The 21198-nt window shown below is 45.1% G+C and overlaps 1 protein-coding gene across 2 annotated transcripts in view; it reads right to left on the reverse strand.

Moving 5' to 3' along the window:
• Window positions 1-21198, reverse strand: part of SHISA9 (shisa family member 9) — a 277497-nt gene that overhangs the window by 41922 nt on the left and 214377 nt on the right. The window lies entirely within an intron of this gene.

The following is a 21198-nucleotide window of genomic DNA, read 5'->3' on the forward strand; positions in this document are numbered from 1 at the left end:
TTTGTAGGTTTGAGTCCCCTGTCAGGCTCTGTGCTAACAGCTTAGAGCCTGGAGTCTTCTTCAGATTCTGTGTCTCCCTCTCTCTCTCTGCCCCTCCCCCACTCACCTGTCTCTCTCTCAAAAATGAAGAAACATTTTAAAAAATTTAAAAAGAGAGAGAAACTAGATACCCAAGCTTGTTAGAATGGATGGTAAAATAACAACCGTATGTAAAAATACTATTTGCTTCTGCAAAATGCTCTCCTTTTTCCCTAAATCTTTCCCAAGGTGACTGTGAATCATCTTTCCAGGGTCAGCTTATACATCACAGCTTCCAGGGGACCTTCCTGACCCCATCCAATCGTAAATACTCCTGCACCTCTCGTCTGCTAGGGCCACCATAACCACAGAGTAGGGTTTTAACAAGAAAAATGTAACGTCTTGCAGTTCTAGGGGCTGAAAGTCTAAGTTCAAGGTGTCAGCAAGCCTGGTTCCTTCTGAGGTGATGAGGGAGGGTCTGTTCTGGGCCTCTTTCCTGGTCTCTGGTGGTTTTCTGGCAATCTTGGGCACTCCTGGGCTTATAGAAGCATCACCCAATATCTGCCTTCACCCTTACATAGTGTTCCCTTTGTGTGCACATCTGTGTCCAAATTCCCCCTTTTTTTTTCATAAGGACATCCATTCTATTGAATTGGGGCCCATCCTTCTCCAGTATGACCTTAACTAATTCCATCTGCCATGACGCTATCCCCAAATAAGGTCACATCCTGAGGTACTGAGCGTTAGGACTTCAACACTTCAATTTGAGAGGGGCACAATTCAATGTGTAACACTTCCTTAACTTGACTTCTTTAGCCACATAAATACTTCTATTTATTTCCAGTGCCTGTTTTCCCATACCACCGAGGCCAGGGAATGTGTTCAGTTTCCTCCACCCCTCCGTTCCCAGTGCCTCTCCTGGCTCCCTCCATGGAACTGAGTTCTAACTAACACAGGAAAGGATGAGAGGGAAAAAGACCATTTTTCAGGCACCTGCTAGGTGGCAGGCAGTGTGCAAGGAGCTTTACCTAAAAGTCAGCTTTTTCACTAAGAAAAAGGCTTTGGATGTATCGGCTTAGCAACAGCCATTTCGGTTGCTCTGAAATTAGTTTTTTCTTCTTTTTGGACTGTACGTGCATCAGGTAAGTATTTTGTGTATGGACAATCTGACACCTGGACAGCAAACGATAACGACAAAAAAGCAAAGGGATGAAACAAATAAGGGAACTGGGCTAAGCTCAACCAAACACCAGGGATGGTACGCTGCTTAGGTATGTGTCCTCCAGGCGGTAACACAACACAGATGCCCCACAGACAGAGGACGAAGTATATCCTATACCAAGTCTCCAGCAGAAACGATTCTATGCAGGGCTGCAACGGACCTGTTGCTTAAGGAATTTTCCAGTGTGCACCAAGAAGGCCTTTAGTTCCAGCTTTCATTGAAGCTTCACAGAGCCAATGCACGGATGCAGAGTACAGACTGATTTCCTATCACCCGTATATTTTCTGTCTTAAAGAGCCCACTTGAATTGGGTGCAAATCTCCTCCACTTAGCTTGTAGAGTCCGTTTTGTAAGTGCATTTATTTATTATTTTTTGAGGGAGAGAGAGAGAGAGAGAGAGAGAGCAAGAGCGAGAGCAAGTGTGCACAGGGAAGGGGCAGAGAGAGAGAATCCCAAGCAGGCTCTGCACCATTAGCATGGAGCCCCATGAGGGGCTCAATCCCAAAAACCGTGAGATCATGACCTAAACCAAAGTTGGATGCTTAAACAAATGAGTCATCCAGGCACCCCCCCCCCCACACACACTTTTTTGACAGAGACATAAGGAGAGCCGGAGCAGGGGAGAAGGGCTGAGGGCGAGAGAGAGACAGAAAAAGAGCAAGAGAGAGAGGGAGGGAAGGAGGATCCAAAGCAGTCTCCATGCTCAGCATGGAGCTTGACACGGGACTCCATCCCATGACCCTGAGATCATGACCCGAGCAGAAAACATGAGTTGGACATTCAACTGACCAACCAAGCGCCCCTGGAGAGTCCATTTTTAAGGACTTACCACACAGAGAGTGGTTGAGATTCACAGTGATAGACACAATCATGTCTCTCCCCATTTTCCATACCTTCCAAAATTCTCCAAACAGCTTCCTCTGTGAGGAGTTATCTGAGAGCAGAGTGAGAACACAGAAAGAACAGGTCCTTTAGAGATGGGAGACAAGGGTTTAAATCCTGCTCCAGCCACGTATTAGCTGTGAGGTCCTAAGAAAATTACTGAGCTCTGGTGCCTCTGGTTCACTGCATATGAAATGGGCGAGATGGGAATGCCAACAAAAGAAGTGGAAGCAGGTTCTTAAACAGCCGTTTGCTTGCCCGTCTATACTGCAGCACTGTTCACAATAGCCAAGAGGTGGAGGCAACAGGTGTCCACCGATGGATGAAGGGATAAAGAAAACGTGCCGTACGCGTACAATGGACTATTATTCAGCTTCAAAAAGGAAGGAAATTCTGATACATGCTACAACATGGATGGACCTCAAGGACATTATGCTAAGTGAAATAAGCCAGTTATAAAAAGACTTCTACTCTATGATTCCACTTATATGAGGTAGCTACAGTAGTCAGATCCATGGTCACACAGAAAGCAGAATGGTGGTTTCCAGGGGTAGGCAGAGACCGGAATGGGGAGTTGGTGTTCAACGGGTAGTTTCAGTTTTGCAAGACACAAAGTTCCATAAGTCAGTCGCACGACAATGTAAATATACTTAATGTTACTGAACTGTACACCTAGAAACGGTTAAGATAGTGAATTTTATGTTATGCATTCATTGCCAAATTTTGAAACCAAGATGCATGTGCCAAGTGCTCTATCCACACACCCCTCATTATACGTGAAGCCATTCTGTAAGTTAGACATTATTGTGCACAACAGGCAGATGGGAAAAAATGAGGCAAAAAGAAAGGGCTGTGGACCATGTATGTGAGGTCACAGGCAGCAGAGACGAAGTCAGCTTGATCCCAACCCAATGCTTCCTTCTCCATTCTAACTGATTATCTTCGACAGAGTCCAGAAAAGATCAAGCAAGATATGTCCTGAAAGCACAGACCTTAATATCTGGCACACGTAAGAATCTGTAATGGTAAACCTTTCTCCCCATAATATTTCCACATTTTAAAAACATTCAATGTAACCATTTCTTCTTGTCTCTGAGAATGTTCCAAGGGGTGATTATTGCTTAAACCAAATCCTTTCTAATTGCCAGATGAGCAAATTCATTCACTGAATAACCCACTTATCAAATAATCACAACGTGCTAATCCTAGGCCAGGTGTCTTTCTGGGTACTGGGGAAGGAGAAATGCCTAAGACCCACTCCTGCCTCTGAAAAGTTCACAGTCCATTGAAGGGGGAACTGAAAGGTAAACCACTCCTGGTAACACATGTGATAGTAAAAGTAGGTACAAAGATCTGGGGCGCCTGGGTGGCTCAGTCGGTTAAGTGTATGACTCTTGATTTCCGTTCAGATCATGATCTCATGGTTCATAGGATTGAGCCCTGCACTGGGATCTGCAGGGACAGTGCAGAGCCTGCTTGGGATTCTCATTCTCTCCTTCTCTCACTCTATTCTGCCCCTGCTCTCTTGCTCACTCTCAAAATAAATAAATAAACATTTTGAAAAAGTAGACACAAAGATGAGGCAACCTATGTTTCAAGATAAAAATTACCTGATAGTAATCCTTCCTATATCAAATTCCTAAAAATGATTATCAAGGCATAAAAAAACTCTTAAAAATGCAAAATGAAACCACGATAATATATCACTACCTATCTAAAAGAATAACAAAAACAAAAACAAAATAAAACATCTCGCAATGCCAAGTCCTGGTGAGGATATGAAGCAAAAGAAACTCTCATTCACTGCTTGTAGGAATGCAAAATGATACAGCCCCTTTGGAAAAATAAATGTAGTGGTTTCTTAAAAAGTTCAACATATACAGAAAACCTGGGATTGCAAGCAACTTGTTCTGCTAGCGTTATGCAAGACAAGCAAACATTTCCAATAAATTTTAACTTGATAAATGAGTGATGTCTTGCAATATGAGTAGTACATGATGCTGAATGTCACATGATCACAACTGAGCCATGGTTCCCGCCACCCATCCCCCGCAGGATTGTGGGTGATAATCTCCCATGCTTGCATGCTCGGCCTCAAGCTATGGTGTTTGGCAGAAGTCAGTGATTTTTCAGAACAATGGACAGTGCCCACAACTAGCGCTAGTGTATTTTTTGTCACTTCAAAGCCCCTATGGACAGTCCTTTGCTTTTCCATACAAGAGTAAGCTTAGGAATGCTGTGCTTCATTCTAGGTCATTGGATAGGTTCCTTGTTAAAGCTGCACAAAAAGAAAAAGATGCCATTGAGCCAAGAGATAGCAGTGATTCCATTAGTGACAGTGAAAGTTGTCCTACACAATAACCCTTCTCTCTCGTCACCCTCACACTAGCCACGAAGGTTTTCAAAGATAAGCTCAGGTTAATTTGTTTATTTTTTTTCATATTTTGTATTTTCCTTATTATTTTATATTATATTACAGTATTGTAATCACTTTTATATGGTTATTTTGGGGTTGTGGAACAAATCATCTGAGTTTCCATTATTTCTTATGGGGAAATTCGCTTTGATATACAAGTGCTTTGGACTACAAGCATGTTTCCAGAATGAATTATGCTCACAAATCAAGGTTTTACTGTACTTACAATCAGACTCTACAATCGCACTCCTAGGTATTTAACCAAAAGAAATGAAAACTTAGGCTCACATAAAAACCTGCTTGATGTTTAAAGTGGATGCATTCATAATCACCCAAAACTAAGAACAAACCAAATGTCCTTCAACTGAAAAATTGGTAAATAAGCTTCGGCACATTCAGCCAGTGGGATACCACTGAGAAGTAAAAAGGAAAAGACTATGAATACACACATTATGTTAAGTGAAAGAAGGAAGACTCAAAATGCCAGACAGGATATGACTCCATTTATATGACATTTTAGACAAGGCAAAACCAGAGGGACAGAAATCAGGTCTGTGATTGTGATGGTTCAGGTGAGTAACCGGCTACAAAGGGGCAGCCCAAGGAATCTGGAGGTGGGGTAGAAGGATGGAGACATTTCGGGTCTTGACTGTGGTAATGATTACGTGACTCCATGCATTTGTTGAAATTCACAGAACTGTTCCCCAAAAAGAATCAATTTCACTGTATATAAATTATAAAGTACATTTAAATAATTTTTTAAAAATATGTAAAGACATTACCCTGCTTAGCAACAAAGAGTTCTGCTGGCAGAGCAGAAACTGTGAGGAATCTCTGAAATGTGAGGCCAAAATGGGATTATATTTAAAAAAGGATTCATAGGGCAGGATCTGAACCAGAGAACAGAGCTGCAGAAGATGTGTTCGAACATCCCAGAGGGGATAGAAATGCTGAGGACACTGACAGGTTATTGGTTTTGTGCTGCAGTGGAGGTAGCTAGGGAAGTAGAACCCAAGCCATCATGCATCTTTCCAAACCCTCTGGCTTCCCAGTTTAGCAAGTCAGCCGCCATGATTGAGACATCTTAGGTCAGACAGACAGAGGAATGCCCAAGGTGGATGGGGGTGCTCAGGAAGAATCACTACCACCAAGAAGACCACCTGCTTGAGCATCCCAAAGAGTGACACATCCCACCCTCCCCTCACTCTCTCTGCATAGAATGTGGATATGGTTAAGGAACTACAAGTAACAAAAGTTCCTTCCCTTCCCTCCCTCAAGATGACAGTGCTAACAAATCCGTAGACAATCTAACAAGTAATCTCACACACCAAGATGAGTACCCAATCCAGATTCACTGAACCCATGGAGATACCAACACCATGAAATAGAAAAGATAATCTCAAAAAGTGGAAGAATGTAAATCTAAAGATACAGAACCAACAGAACCGTTAGCTCAGGACTTTAAAACGAGTGTAATTAATATTCTCAGAGCTATTGCATACATGAAAGAAGAACAGGTATTCATGAAAAAAGAGTCAAATAGAGTTCTTCCAAAAAGAAAAGCACAGTTGTTGAAACCAAGATGAAGAACTTCATAGAGATTTAACTCTGGAGGATTCAGGGCAGCCTTCTTAGACTCTGCCAGCTCTCAGTTGTGAGATCATTCCTGGCAGGAGAAACAGTAAGGATGAAAGTAAAGAACCACAGAAAAGTATTTTGTGGTTTTTAAGGAACCATAATAAACTCAGAGTAGCTACAGCAGACAATACACAGGGAAGGCTTCTTTTTATTCTGCTTTTCGTTATGGCAGTAGCCATGAAATGCATTGCAATGAAAGTGCTCACAACCACCAGCCATGAATCACAATGCAGTGGAAGTGTCCACCTATGAGTACAAATACATAAGGTGGGCATTAGCAACTAATATGTTTCATTTTACTCTTTATCTCCTATCATCTGTGGCAGATTGCATTTTCCAAAGATGGTCGTCACAATACCTCCCCAACTCATTTGCTCTTTTTATAATATGATGTTGACAATTCTCCCATCTGGTGGTGGTATCTGTGTCCTGTATTGCAGAGCCCTCGCAGATCTTTGTGACTGCTCTCACCAACACAGTAGGGCAGAAATGATGCTTTGTGAATTTCATGGCTAGATCAGAAGCTGCCAGGCAATTCTGCTGGCTTTTTTGGAATGCCAGCTCTTGGAACTCAGCTGCCATGTTGTGGGGAAGCCCAATCTACAGACAGAGGCCATGTGTAGATGTTCCACCTGACCGTCCCAGCTGAGAGTCTAGCTGGTGGCCACAATCAACTACCAGATATGTGAGTAAAGAAAGTTCAAGATGACATCTGCCCCAGCCACTGTCTGACTGTAACTGCATAAGAAATCCCCAGTGAGTATCACCCAGCTGGGAAGAGTCAACCTCTAGAACTACGGGTGACAATAAAATGCTTGTTTTTGTTTCAAGCTGCTGACTTGTGAGGCTAATTCAGTACACAGCAACACATTAAAAAACATCTTAGTTTGTAGATCTGAAAATATGAGATTTGCATTTCTTTAAAATAACATCCGTTTTCAACTTCACGGGAAATTAAATGAGATGAAATTTAATCTTCAGTCCCTAACATGTGCGACAGCTGGAACCACGAGAAGAAAAATAGGATTCTCACCCCTTGACTCAGTGTTATTATCCCACCCCGTCACCACCACCAGTAGTGGGTAGGCTGAGACGTGCAGAGAAAAAAAAGGGGACAGGGCAAGGGATGTGGACACAGAACCAACAAGGAATGGTGGGTTCTTTCAGCTGAATATTTCTAAACCACTGGGCAAGAAGAAGGTTTTGTATGGGGATTTCTGGACTTGGAGTTCTGGCTGTGTGATCCTGGGTAAGTAATTTAACCTCCCTGGCCTTCCCTTTCCCAACTAAAAAGAGAGGGGAATAATAGTTATTTCACAGAGAGTGCCCACCATCAAAAATATCTGGGGAAAATGAACACGCAAGGATACAGAAATTAGAGAGATTAGGCCAAGGTGGGTGGCAAACCTTTTGTTTTATCTCAGGATGGATGAGAACCTGGGATGTCTCAGACTGACTCCTTTTGGACATGCCTCTCTCTGAGCTTGCTGGGCACTCCACTGCTACATGCGTCCAGCTGCCACTACCCCTGGTGATGATTCCTGAATCCCCATCCCAAACACCTAAGGCCCCATAGCAGTTACACACCATACTTACTACTCAGAGTTTGGGGCAAAGGTTTTGTGGGAACTCCTAACTCATAACATGCTTCATTCCTGCTGGTTCCCTTAGAGTAGTTCTACATGAAATACGCACCCCAGCACCTCTCTAGACCAAGCCACCATTGTCTCCTAACTGGGTCCTCCTACCAAGATGCTTCATGTCCTCCCCCCACTTCTAACCCATTTAACCACTCACAAGTTTGAGCAATCTTTATTATACACCTGCTATCACAACACTCCCTGTTTGAATTGCTATAATCAGTTCCCAGTGTCACTTTCAGGTAAACTCAAAATGCACACCATGTACGATGCGGTCACACATGACCAACAGTTGCCCACCTCGCCAGCCCCTGGTTCCCTGTCACTCTCCGCCACCCACACTCCGCCCAGCCACACTAGCCCATACTGGGACCTTCTCACACACAAGTCATGTCCCTACTCAGAGCCTTCACACATATTCTCCCCTTTTGCTTAGAATGCTCTCTTGTCTCCTGATTTCTGGTTGATCTTTGGGGACTCATAGCTATTTTTCTAGTTAAGACTTTCTTGAGCCTCCTCCCCTGCATAAATCTGGCCCTCCCCAAATAGTAAAGATGACTATTATAACAGTAACAACAACCTTTCTCTCTGTAATCGCACTTTATAAAAATATATTTCCTTGAATGATTATTTAACCGATGCCCATGTCCTCCCCTAAACATGCAGTGACCAAATCTAATTTGCTTACTGGGTCAATGCCGGTGCCCAGCACAATGCCTGGCCCATAGTAACCGCTCAGGACGTGTTTCTGGATGGAAAAAAAAAAAGCTAAATGTTACTCTGATGGACTCTGCAACTCCACTGGGTGTCTCCTGAAACAGGAATAACTTTGCATGTGAAAAGGAACCTGGTCCCCAAACCTGCTTCCTGAGATGTTGAATTTTGCATTCTAGACAGTGCTCTGTGCCATGCTCGTGATTTTGAATCCATAAGGATGGCTCAGTCTGTTTTCCATTTCCAAACATTTGGTTGTCGGGGGTCTCCTCTGGTCAGTTCATCTTTTTTACTCTGAGAACACAGATCAGCCTATGGACAGGCTGCCTCTGGGTTAGGTGTCCTCCAACCCTGGTCCAAACTTCCGTGGCCTGGAAATAGGTCAAGCTAGCTCATGCTTGTCTGGACACTGCCTCATCATCTTCTGTTCCCTGGGCAGTGTTGCTAGGCTCAAATGTGGCTGCTCTGTAAGGCCCCATAGACCCATGGCAGGAGGCTGGCTTCTAGGCTCCGCATTCCCAGGTCCCTGGCACAGACCAAGGCATGGGGGCAGGAAGTTGTCTGTGTTGCTCAGGACAAGGAGGGCTCCCCCAGCGTCTCAGAGCTCTATGACTCTGCCAAATAGCCAAGTGGTTAAATGCTGAGGGCTGTAAATGAGGCTCATCTGTCAGCCGTGGGCGGGCAGCGGCTCCATCTGCTGTGTCAGGAGCCTGGAGGGCGATTGGAGGAAGTAACTTGTAAGCGTGAGGCCCAAGATGGGAAGGGAGAAACTTCCTCAGAAGACTGTAGAACGGGGGACCTTGAAGACTCTATCAGCCCCTTCAAAGTGTTCCGGATGAAAAACAAAAACAAGACCTGAAGAGGGGGTAGGCTTGGCCACCATCACTCCGCAAATATGCATCAGTGCCGGATGAGAGTCAATGCTCCGGAATTTTAGACCGCATCCCTCCCCACATAGACACACCTGACCCAACTCACACCCAGTCCACAGGGGGAGGAGATGCTCTGAGCCACTTGAGGATAAAATATCCCAGTTCTCCTCTCTGTGCTCACATTTCTTCTTCAAGAGTCTCTTTGGACCTCTAGAACCTCAGAATAGACCTGATCACATTGATTCATCCATTCGATAGGTATTTTTGGAGTGCATCTATATGCAAGGCATCGGGAATTTATCAGTGAAAAAAAAAATGGACCTCATTCCTGCCTCTGGGAACTGATACTCTAGTGGGAAAGAGAGAGAGTAGGCAGAAGAAAATCACATGAATATATGTACAAGTTACATCAGTTCTTTTAAGGAAAAGTATTGGGCACGAGTTGTGCCAATGCATGTGCCGTGGGATGGTATGCAGAACTGATGGCCATGTCCCTGTCCCCCCCGCCCCGATACTTCTTTTAATACAGTGACCCTTCCCCATTGGTCAGATGGCCACAGTGCAGCCAGAGTCTCGATGGAGAGTTTGCACAATGGACTCAGACAACCAAATAGTCAGATGCCAGGTTTTTGAGCTTTGAAACATGGTATTGATAAGGACGAGCATTTGCTGAGCTGTGTTGTCTCTGGTGCAGAAGCTAAGAGGAATCCCGGTCGCAGGAGAGGAAAAAGCTAGGTAAGAGAATAATTTGAGCGAGCTGTCATTGGTGTGGGGTGGGGTCCTGTACGCTGCTCGTGGTGGAAATAAAATACGGATCTCTACAACTCAGACCTCCAAGCAGATCTAGAGTTTGGCCCCAGATCAGAGATCCTCCTGGCTGGTGACTGAGCAGGGAAAAGGAAATGCAGAAAGAATCAGGTTTTCCCCCGTCAGCAAATGAGGAGGCTCCCAGCCCCGGGTCCTCAAAGATCAAAGGCTGGCAAGCAGTCTATAAATGGAGTTGTGAGTCCCCCCCAGCCTTGGAGTAACTACATGGATGAATAACACCGAGTCAACATCAGGGCTTAGCTATTGTCTCTAAAAGAGATTAAAATCGGGGAGAAGAGAGGAGATGTGGGTGATCCAAGAGCTGCAGCCGTAGAAGGCCATTATCTGTCTTGAGCCTTCAGCCCACCCTACCACCCACTCCTCCGTGTGAGGTTATAGTATAACAATAAGCCTGCAATTATATTTTACTTGTGAAAAAAAAAATAATGGTGAGTCAAACACCAGCTCGCAGATGTAACGGGTACCACTAGTTATGTCAGTAGGAGGGGGCCAAGTCTTGGGCTAAATTGAGAACCCCCGCTGTGGGTCCACGTTCATAAGCCTGCCTGGCTGCCCAAGGCGACACTCCCTGCGCCTGTGAGTAGCACCTGGCCCTGGGAAGGCGTGGGACCACCAGACACAGGGGGTACCAGTCGAGATCTGGGTCCTGAAGGGAGACTGTGGCACTCTGGACAGACCCTGAGGTCAAGACGACAAACACAGAGCAGCGGGCCTGGCACGGACCATAGGACCAGAGACCGAAGGAGAACACAGGCACCTGTGCTAATGTGAGGACAGGCGCCTTATGTGGGCCACGGACCAAAGCAGGTGACAAGTGCAGGCCAGACCTGTGCCTCCAAAGTGCCTGGACCCTGGGCCAGCCCCTGTGAATTTAGATGCAGTCGTGGGCACGAACAGGGAGGCAGAATAAGTTGAGTAAGGAAATCTTGCTTGGCCGATGTAAGTCTTTAACATTAGGCCAAATATGAACATAAAGCAGAGACTAAGCCAAATTATAAATAACATTTTACATATATATATGAAAACAAATATTAATACATAAATACAAACATGTGATAAAGATAAATGTAAATACATATCATATAAATGTTATACATGCACAATAAGTATATGTAAGTTACAAATCTGTAAACAAATAAACATACTTATAAACAATATATGTAACATATAATAGAAACATAAATATACAAGTTACAAATATAAAAATTAAACATATATAAATATATATTATAAATATAAATATATATTTATATAACATATATAAATATAGATTTATATAACATATATAAATATAACATATATTTATATATCCATATATATCTATATTTATACACACACACACACACACATATATAAACTTACATTCAGAGAGGGCAAGAACGAGAATATACGTAGGTTCAAATCCCAGTTATGCCCTTGATAGCCACATGCTCTGGGCCTGGTTATTTGCTCCCTCTGGCTTGGTCTCCTCATATGTGATGTTCTAACCCGAGTGGGGCTGCCTACCACCCTTGGAAAGGTGAGCAAGTCTGGGACAGCCCATTGTCTTTTTTTTTTTTTTAATATTTATTCATCTTTTTGAGAGGCAAGAGGGAGGACAAATGGGGGAGGGGCAGAGAGAGAGACACACACAGAATCCAAAGCAGGCTCCAGGGTGTGAGCTGACAGCACAGAGCCTGACGTGGGGCTCGAATCCAAGAACTGTGAGATCATGACCTGAGACGAAGGAGGCCGCTTAATCAAGTAAGCCAGCCAGGCGCCCCTGGGAGAGGCCATTTTCTAATGGTCAGGTGATAAAGGGAAAGCTGCCAGCACTGTAGCTAAATGCCCTGCGGTGTGTGGGGTCCCAACACGGGTACTCATCCCCCCAACATGCTGACAGAGCCCCTGCTGAGAAACACCGCAACTCCCCAAGTCCCTTTAAGACCAGCAGGGGAGTTACCTGTAAGCAGCCCTGCCTCTCTCATGGGTTATGTTGAACCCTCACCTTCCTCCTGGCAGGCAATGTGAGGGAGCCAGAGTCCATGCCTCTCTCAGAGTCTGCCCCTCAGCATGTCCCATGCAGATCCCAGAACATTCCAAGAGTCTCCTAAGTACTTTTACCCCCCATTCTCTCCTTCACTGCTCACGGCATCCCCAGACATGGGAAGAATCGCCTCCCTCTTGGGCAGGGGAAAAGTGGAGCCCCGACACAGACAGAATGCCACAGAAAGATCTGGAACCCGAGCTCAGATCATGTCACTCCAAATCTGAGTCCCACTGGGTGCCCCAGCCTGAGCAGCCAGTCGTGGATTTCCTGGGTCTTCATCTAGGTCTGTCACCAGTGTCAGGAAGCCAAGGACAGTGGGGCAAGCTTTCTCCCCACAGGAGGGGTGTTTGTTTCCCTGAGTCAGAGCTGCCTCCATCCACAAGTGGTAAGCGAATCTACTCGACTGCTTTGTACCTCTCACATTCCCACAGGGCTTCCTGGCTCCATGAGCAGGAAGAAAGAAGGACCCGGAGCACCATGTTCATATAAAAACAGCTTCTCCTTTCCACGCCTTTCCTCCTCCAAGGGCCCGCCATCCACCTACTGCTCCAATCAAAGCCCCAGGCTTCCTCCTGGACACCATCACCATATGCCCCAATAACTGACTGAGTCCTACTAATTCTTTCTTATAAACATCCCTCAAGTTTCATCGCACCCATCCCTGCGTCAGTTCTATTTCCACATCCCCTGCCCCGATCCAGGCCACCAGCACCTTTCCTAGGACCACCGCCCAGTTAAGAGTAACAGCTCCCGTAGACTCACAGCCCTTTGACTCCCAGGGGCTGCTCAAGGATCATGGCAATGATGGAGGGGAGCTTCTAGGAGATTTTCAGTTGCAGGAGGAGGAGGAGGAGGTGAAAGAAGAAGAGAATTTCTGTCTACTCAGAACCTAGCATGACGCGGAGCCCAAAGGAAGTCATTTGTTGTTGGTAAACAAATAGGAGGCTGGAAGTTGTCACATGAGAAGGCCCCACAATGAAAACAACAAAAATGAAACCAGGCAGGAATCGAGTACTGCGTTTTGCAAACGGATACAGGCTGGAGGCACAGAATCACAAATGTAGAGCTAGAGAGGACTTTGGAAATCACCCACTCCAGTCTCTTGTTTTACGGTGGAGGGGAGAGGCCCAGTGAGGTGACATGACATACTTAGGGCCACACCGTGAGCCAGCTTTTGGGCTCTGCCATGACTCTGGCTCCCCCCTCAGTGCGCTGTCTCCCCGAATATCTTTTTCCCATTTCCTTTTCTCGTCTATGTCTTTTTGCCTTTTAAGACTCAGTACGGCCATCACCTCCTCCAGGAAGTCTTCCCTGAACTCCCTAGCTGGGTTAAATGCCCTACTCCCTTTGCCCTGACAGCCTTCTAAGCTTCCTCTGGCATAGAATCCACTTAGCAAACTCAATTGTACTTGCTGAACATTTCATTCACCTTTTATGCTAGACCACAGCTTCTTTGTCTCGGCACAACGAGATCCCATCTTGGGCTGGATCATTCTTTGCTCGGGTGCGGGGCGGGGGGGGGGGGGTGGGTGGTGGTGGCTGTCCTGTGTACTGTGGGATGTTTAGCGGCATCCCTGGCCTCTACCCACTAGACGCCCATCACCCATCCCCTTAAAGTTGTGACAACCAAAATGTCTCCAGAACTTACCAACTTTCCCTGGGGTTGAGGAGCAGGGGCGGAACAGTAAAAACACCTCCAGATGAGAGGAGTGATCTAGGCTGTGACATGTGTGAAGGCAGAGGCCATGTCCTCCCGTTCTCTACATTACACTCCTACCGTGCAGCACAGGGCCTGAAACACGGCGAACATACAATAAACTGCATCTATACTTAGGACATGCATATGCGGGGCGTGAGTGTGTGTACGTGTGTGCACACACACATGTACATGCCATCCCCATATTGTCGTTTCCAAAATAAACTGTCCAAAACTGCAACATTTTTTGCTCTTTTGGGATGCGCTCAACACTGCTGTGTTTATACTGCCTTGTTACAATAAGAGTAAGAGAAACTGTTGGCGCTAATCGGAATTTAATGTTTTGTTTCTGGATTGGTAATTGTGTGTGTGTGTGTGTGTGTGTGTGTGTGTGTGTGTGTGAGAAAGAGTGAGAGAGAGAGAGAGAGAGAGAGAGAGAGAGAGAGAGAGATCTTGACTAACAGTTCCCTCTCAAACAAAAGACCCTTGGAGAAGAAAATGAATTTTCAGTGAAACAAGAAAACCCTTTCTCCATTCCCGAATAAAGACATTATTGGGTCATTAAAGCATGGCTCTCTGTTCAGTTGCTAATGTACTGGTCTTTACTCTGGAGCACATGGCAATCACAAGGAAGAATTTTTACTTACTGCCAGATGAACAGATCGGGAAGTAAGATATTATGGAACGTGCCATTAGGTGGCAGATAAGTAATTAGGTGACAAGCAAAATATATTATTCAGCATTTCAAAATATTTCCACTTCATCTCCTATTCATTAAAACCCGCCTCCTCTCTAATGGGCCCACCAGGAATTTATATCAAGATTATTTACCAAAAAAAAAAGGAAAGAAAGAAGAAAAAGAAAAAGAAAGAGAAGAGGAAAAAGAAAAAGAAACCATCAGGATTAGTGAATTGTGATTAAGTCGTAGGATTGTTTTTAACACTTGTCTATGAGTCTGAAGAGACAGACAGGAGAAAACAGGCTCAGATTGTCGCTGGCAGGCTGGATGATCGCTGTTCTTGCCAGCATGAAGGTGATAGTGAGGTGACGGTGTTTTCATTATTATTTCACAAAAAGGAAGAAAAAGAGGACGGAGGGGCCATGGACGGTGCCACAAGAAGGGAAAACAGTCAAAACCATAAACAAGATGATGGTGCATCTACACAGAGGCTCCGCACAATGATTTGACACCATAACTAATGGCTGGGCTTGGTAACAAATTCCCCAATGAGCAAGTTACCCGGCTTCCTTGAAGCCACCTGCATGTTTAATCAAGGGTCCCTTATGCACATCCGGCCATACAGAGGCACAGGTGTGACAACTGGGGCTTCCCACACTCGCGGGTTATCTCCGTAGAACCAGGCATAAGGCTAGCCCCCATTTCACGCCCATTGATTAATCGATTTAATAAGTCCAGTAAGCTGGATGCCCAGTTGGCTGAGTCGGTTACACATCTGACTCTTGATTTACACTGAGGTCATGATCACAGTTCGTGAGTTCGAGCCCCACGTCAGGCTCCGCACAGTATCAGCTCAGAGCCCACTCAGAAGTCTCTCTCTTTCTCTCTAAATAAATAAACTTTAAAAAATTGCAATAAGCAGAGTACTTAGTGTGTTGTTGTTTTTAAAGAGCCTTAAGTGTCCTAATATTTAAAAGAAGCAGAATATATCTTTTGGTTAGTAGGTTGTTTCCCGCACCCCCCCCCCAACTGGAGGGAACAAGGGACACAGAAGAGGAGGAAGAGGAAGGTGGAGTGGGGGGAGGAGGGAGGAAGGAAGGAAGGAAGGAAGGGAGGGAGGGAGGCAGGCTGGAAGGAAGAAAAAGAGAAAGAGATCAAGAAAGGAAAGTATCTTCCCTAAGACCTACCAACCACTAACAGAAGCATATGCACTGGGATTACTCCACATAATAGTTACTGTAAAACTAGAGGCGGGTCCCATTACTAGCTTCATTTAATCCACGTGGAATGGGTCAGAGAGAGAAAACCATTCGTTCAGCGGCACGGAGTTAATGTTGCATCTTTAATTACCGCACTGCCTGTGTCTGTGTGCACACATATTCATAAAATGATCACGTCACCTCCTAAAATGCTCCTATAGTTTTCTAGTCTCTTAGGGTAAAAGGTGACAGTCCTGCACAGCTCCACCCATCTGTCCCCCCTTCCACCCCTCCTCCCACACCCCCCCTTTCAGCCACCTGGCCTCTTTTCCATTCTCCACGTTTGTTCTTTTGCTCCTACAGCAGGACCTTTGCCAATCCCGTTTCCTCATCAAGGAACACCCCCCATTCACCTGGTAAAGCCCCCTCCCTTCCTGCCTTTCACCTTCAGAGGGAGCCTTGCCTGCCGCTCCCTGACAACATCTTGGAGGGTCATTCCCTCTCTCGGCACTGCATACCTCCTTCATCCATTACATCTGCCCCATTTGCAATTTCTCACCAGCCTCAGAGATTTACTGATGAGCACAGAGCCCCTCTGTTACACTAGAAGCATCTGAGTTCAGGACTGTTCCATCCGCCACTATAGCCCCTGCCCGGTTTATGGCGTGGCCAGTAGCTCGATAGATATTTACTATAGGGCTGAATATATACTGATGATAAATGTGAATATGAATGAGTATATTTAAGCGGCTATATTTTTAAGCACATGGGCAAGAATCAGAACCAGATTATAATGCCAGCCAGAGACCCAGTGCATCTCAGGAAAGCCCTGAGAGAACAGGGTGATTCAGGGCTGGGACACAGAGCATAAGTTTCCACCCAGAGCGATCATCCGTCATCATTAGTTTTGGGGGGGAGGCTGGAGACTGGGCTACAAAGACTACATTACTCTCTGACTTCTGGCCCAGGCCGCTCGTAATTATTTCAGAAATCCAAAGCCAGGAATCTGATGAAATGTTTTGGTTTTGTTTTTGTGTTTCCCCCCCCCCCCCCTTTAAAAAGGATGGATCAGCTGCTCAGCATTTTTCATAAATTCTTCATCCAGAGTTGCGTTTTTCCATCCACATTTCACATTAAGGATTCTTTATGAAAATGGCTTTATAAGAGACGAATTTAATGAGATTATGATTTTTTTTAAACTTTCTCTCTCTAATTAATACCCCAGAGAGGGACATTTTTCCTAACATAATGGCCTTCCAGTGTTAAACAGGGCTTTAATATTATGGTAAAATATGTTAACTTTCCTGGCACTATGACCCAACTGATGAAATGAAAAGGAGTACATCTGTCTTCCCAGAGTTTCTGCCACAGCAAATGGGGTTGTTTTCGGCATTTTCATAATGAACTAATCAACTGCTTATTCACTAATTGCATCTACATTAGAAACTTATTACCCTGGAAAAGGGCTGCCCTGCAATTGACCTTCCAACTAGAGTTGGGTGCGGTGAGGGTCACGGCACCTGTAAGACAGAGAAATGGCCGAACCCCTCACAGCGTGCCTCTCTTCTCCGAAACAGGTATGAGGTCCTCCGTGGGGTCACCATAGGTGAGGAGTTGGAAACCCAGAACCTGGAAGATGCTTCCACTTTGCTAGGTAGGGTCTGTGCCTCAGTAGGTTTCTGTGTAATTAATAAGGTGACAAAATGACAACTACAATGGTGACCATCACTCATTAAGCATGGTGTTAGTGCCAGGCACAACGCACGTGAAATGCCAATTTCACGTCAACTCTATAGGCAGGTATCGATGCTCACTCTTACTGGTGAAGAACCTGGGGCCCAGACAGGTGATGGGATGTGCCCAAAGCCACACAGCCAGTCAATGGCACAAGGGGATGGGAATCATGCCCTTCTAATTTCATATCTTGAGCTCCAAGGTTCTCAGGAGATGCTGGGAAAAAAAACCCCAGAAACCTGGTGCTGATGAGATCCAGAGCAAACCCAAGACCACTAGCAGCTTCTAAGCTGCCAATGCTTTCGGGACAGCTTTTTCCACGGCAGCGGACCATGGCCTCTCCAAAGGCTCCCTCTTCTCTTTCATGGTGTCACATGGACAGGAGGTGCTTGGCAGTTTACCACACCTGGGCACACAGGAAGACTATGTTTCCCAGACTCCTTTGCAGGTAAGATTAGGACCATGTGATGAAACGCTGACCAACAGAATGCTGGCAGAAGTGATGTAAGCCACTTCCAGGCCACTGCTGTGGCAATTTTAAATGCCATATGTGTGGGTGGGTTGCTGCAAAATGGAAGTGGCCTGCCCAATATGCTGCAGAGTTGTGTAAATATGAAATAAAGTTAAGCTGCTGAGTTTCCAGGTTTATTCATCACTGTTGCACAGCCTAGCCTCACTTAACTAGAGCCCTTCTCAGAGAGTGACCATATGTCTCTAGGTCACCTTTCTGCATTCAATCAACAGACTTTATTAAACACCTCCTGTATGCAAGGCACCAGATGGTTAATTTGATGTGTCAACTAGACTGGACCCCAAGCTTCCCAGATATCTGGTCAAACATTATCCTAAGTGTTTCTGTGAGGGTGTTAGTAGATGAGACTAACATTTGAATCTGTAAACTCAGTATAAAGCAGATCATCCTTCCCAGTGTAGTGAGCCTCATCCAACTGACCAAAGACTTGTAAAGGACAAAAGGCAGAGTTAAGATGGGACTTCATCTGCCTGATACTTGAGCTGAGACATTTGTATTTTTCGGCCTTCAGACTCAAACAGGAAAATCAACCCTTCTTGGGTCTTGCACTTACTGGCTTTTGAACTAGAACTTCCACTAGATAGATAATACATAGATATCTTACATATATGTGTGTGTGTGTGTCTTACATATATATATATAATATACATATATATATATACAGTTGATATATCTCCTATTGTTTTTAGTTCTCTAAAACACCTTCAAAGAATCAGGTGGGGGAAGACAGATAACAAGACAAATGAACACACAAATTAAATAATTATAATCTCTGGTACTTCCCATGAAGGAAGTCAACAAGTGTGTTTACACAGAAATATAGGGGGGTGAGGAAAGGGCTCTCTGGGGAGATAACATTGTTTTAAAGTATAGGTTTTGTTATTAGGTATGGCATGGCCAACAGATCAGGAGATCAGAAAACCCTTTACCATTGAAATGATAGCTTACATACTCACAGATCCCAAGAGGACAAGGCACCCCATGCCATGGGGGGGGGGTCACAAGGGGAAGGATCAGGGTGAGTCAGGAGGCAGAGGGACATGCAAGGGGAGGGAATATGGACAAGAGTGGTGGTTTCTATGGTCAGCAGGGGTGGGAATCGTTACTTTGAATGATTCTGGTAGGCTCTGGAACCCACAAGCCGTCCTAGTTGTCCAATACCTAAACCTGGGTGATTCAGGTGGAATAACAGTCATTGGCCTGGGGTGTCAGAACTGGATAAGAAAGGTAGCTGGGGGTATGGGCTCTGGGTTGGATGGTGCGCATATGAAAGGCCTTACCATCTGTAGGAACTGGCTAACCCTGGGATGGGCAGTCCCACCAGGGTCCAGCAAGACCACAGATGTCAAAGCATCAAGTATAGAAATCAGAAAACACGGTCATTACAGACAGGTGAATGAGACCTGAGTGATGGCAAGCCAACAGCCATGGAAGAGCCAGAAGTCATACTCAAAGCAGACAGAGCAGCACAGGAAATCTATGAAATTAAATAAAGAGTGTCCAGGAATGAAGGGAGTAGGCAACTGTGCCAAATCCTCAGAAGTAGAGTAAAATAAGAACAGGGAAACATTCTTCTGACAACAAGAAAAGTCTTGGTAGAATATTCTACCCACAACTTTCTCTGCTTCCCTATTCCCTCCGTCATGATCTGGCTCACCAGGGGCTTTTCCACTCATTGCATCCAATGACCTTTCCTTTGCCCTCATTTTGACAGCTTTTCTGCAACATTTGGGGGACATGTTGGGGACAGAGCACTAGATAAAAGAGACAAAAAGACCTGCCCTTGTGGGGCTGACATGCTAGTGTAGGAGAAAGGCGGCACAAGGGACAAGTGTATAATGTCAGTTACGGGGGCTATGGAGAAAGTAAAGGAAGAAAAGAGACAGGAAATGGGGAGGGAGAGGGGAAAGGGGATTTCCTAGAAGAAGTGGCCAGGAAAGTCCTCTCCAATCCTGCCTTGTCAGCCATGCCAAAGAGCATGCCCCTGATCCCATGGCAAAGGGGATGTTCTAAGACCGTTAAGCAGGGACGTAGGTGCCTTGACCATATGTTTTATCAAGAGGGCTGTGACGTGAAGGATACGTTGGCTAGTGTCACAGAGACAGAGCTGGAGGGTGCTCTGGCCAGAAAGGAACAAGCAGATCAGAAGCCCAGAAGCATGAAAGCACTGTTAGTAATCTGACAGCTGCAGTTGGGAGGAGGGCTTGGAGAAAACCCACAATCCTGGACAAGTCCCTTCATGCCTCAGGACCTGGAATGTCGCAAGGTTACGCAATGAGAGATCAGAAAACTGACAGTTGCAAGATCAAAGACAGCATATATAAAATCCCAAGCACGGTCTCCTGCTAAACAGCAGGCATTAACAAATGATCGCTATGATTACGCGAATGACTTCCCACTGAGAATTCTGTGGCTGGGGAATCACGGACTCCAGACTCTGAGTGGCGGATAATATCTGCCATTTTCTTTTAAAGGCTATACGGAGCCCACCTTGTGGGGCCAAAGCTGTTTCTTGGGCCCAATTTAAAAGCTCCCTACTGTTTTTATAAAGATCTGTTGACATGATTTATTGGGAATTCTGTCCATTAACATTTTTAAGGGCTCAATAGGTCCCCCGACTACCCTCGCAAATTAATCTTAATAAATTCACAGCAGAAAGCACTCTGCTTGCCTATCAGCATACGATAATGTGTCCAGTCTCCTGCCCGTTATGGAAAGGGACGTTGTATGTGAAGCTGTGAACCTCCTGAAGACAGAGAAGAAAGACAGGGCAAAGTGCCTTCTCTACTCATGTTCAGAGGACTCTCTGCCTCAGCCTCAGGTTCCCCATCCATGCAGTGGGATAGGAAATCTAACAGAAAGTTTCCTAAGCTTATGACACTTGTATGGTTTTTGCCAAATTTGCCTATCTATTTACTACATACTTAACTAATTAAATAGTGTTTATTAAATAGTTCTTCTTAAACTCAGGTCTGATATCACTACCTTTGCTTCATTCTAAGCAGTAGCACCTATAAAATTGCAAATTCGATGTGTTAGTTATATTTTTCTAATAAATTACTGAAGTTACAATAAATTCAATTATGTACTCCCTGAAGT

The sequence above is a fragment of the Panthera tigris genome, chromosome E3 (genome assembly GCF_018350195.1).
Source record: "Panthera tigris isolate Pti1 chromosome E3, P.tigris_Pti1_mat1.1, whole genome shotgun sequence".
NCBI lineage: Eukaryota > Metazoa > Chordata > Mammalia > Carnivora > Felidae > Panthera > Panthera tigris.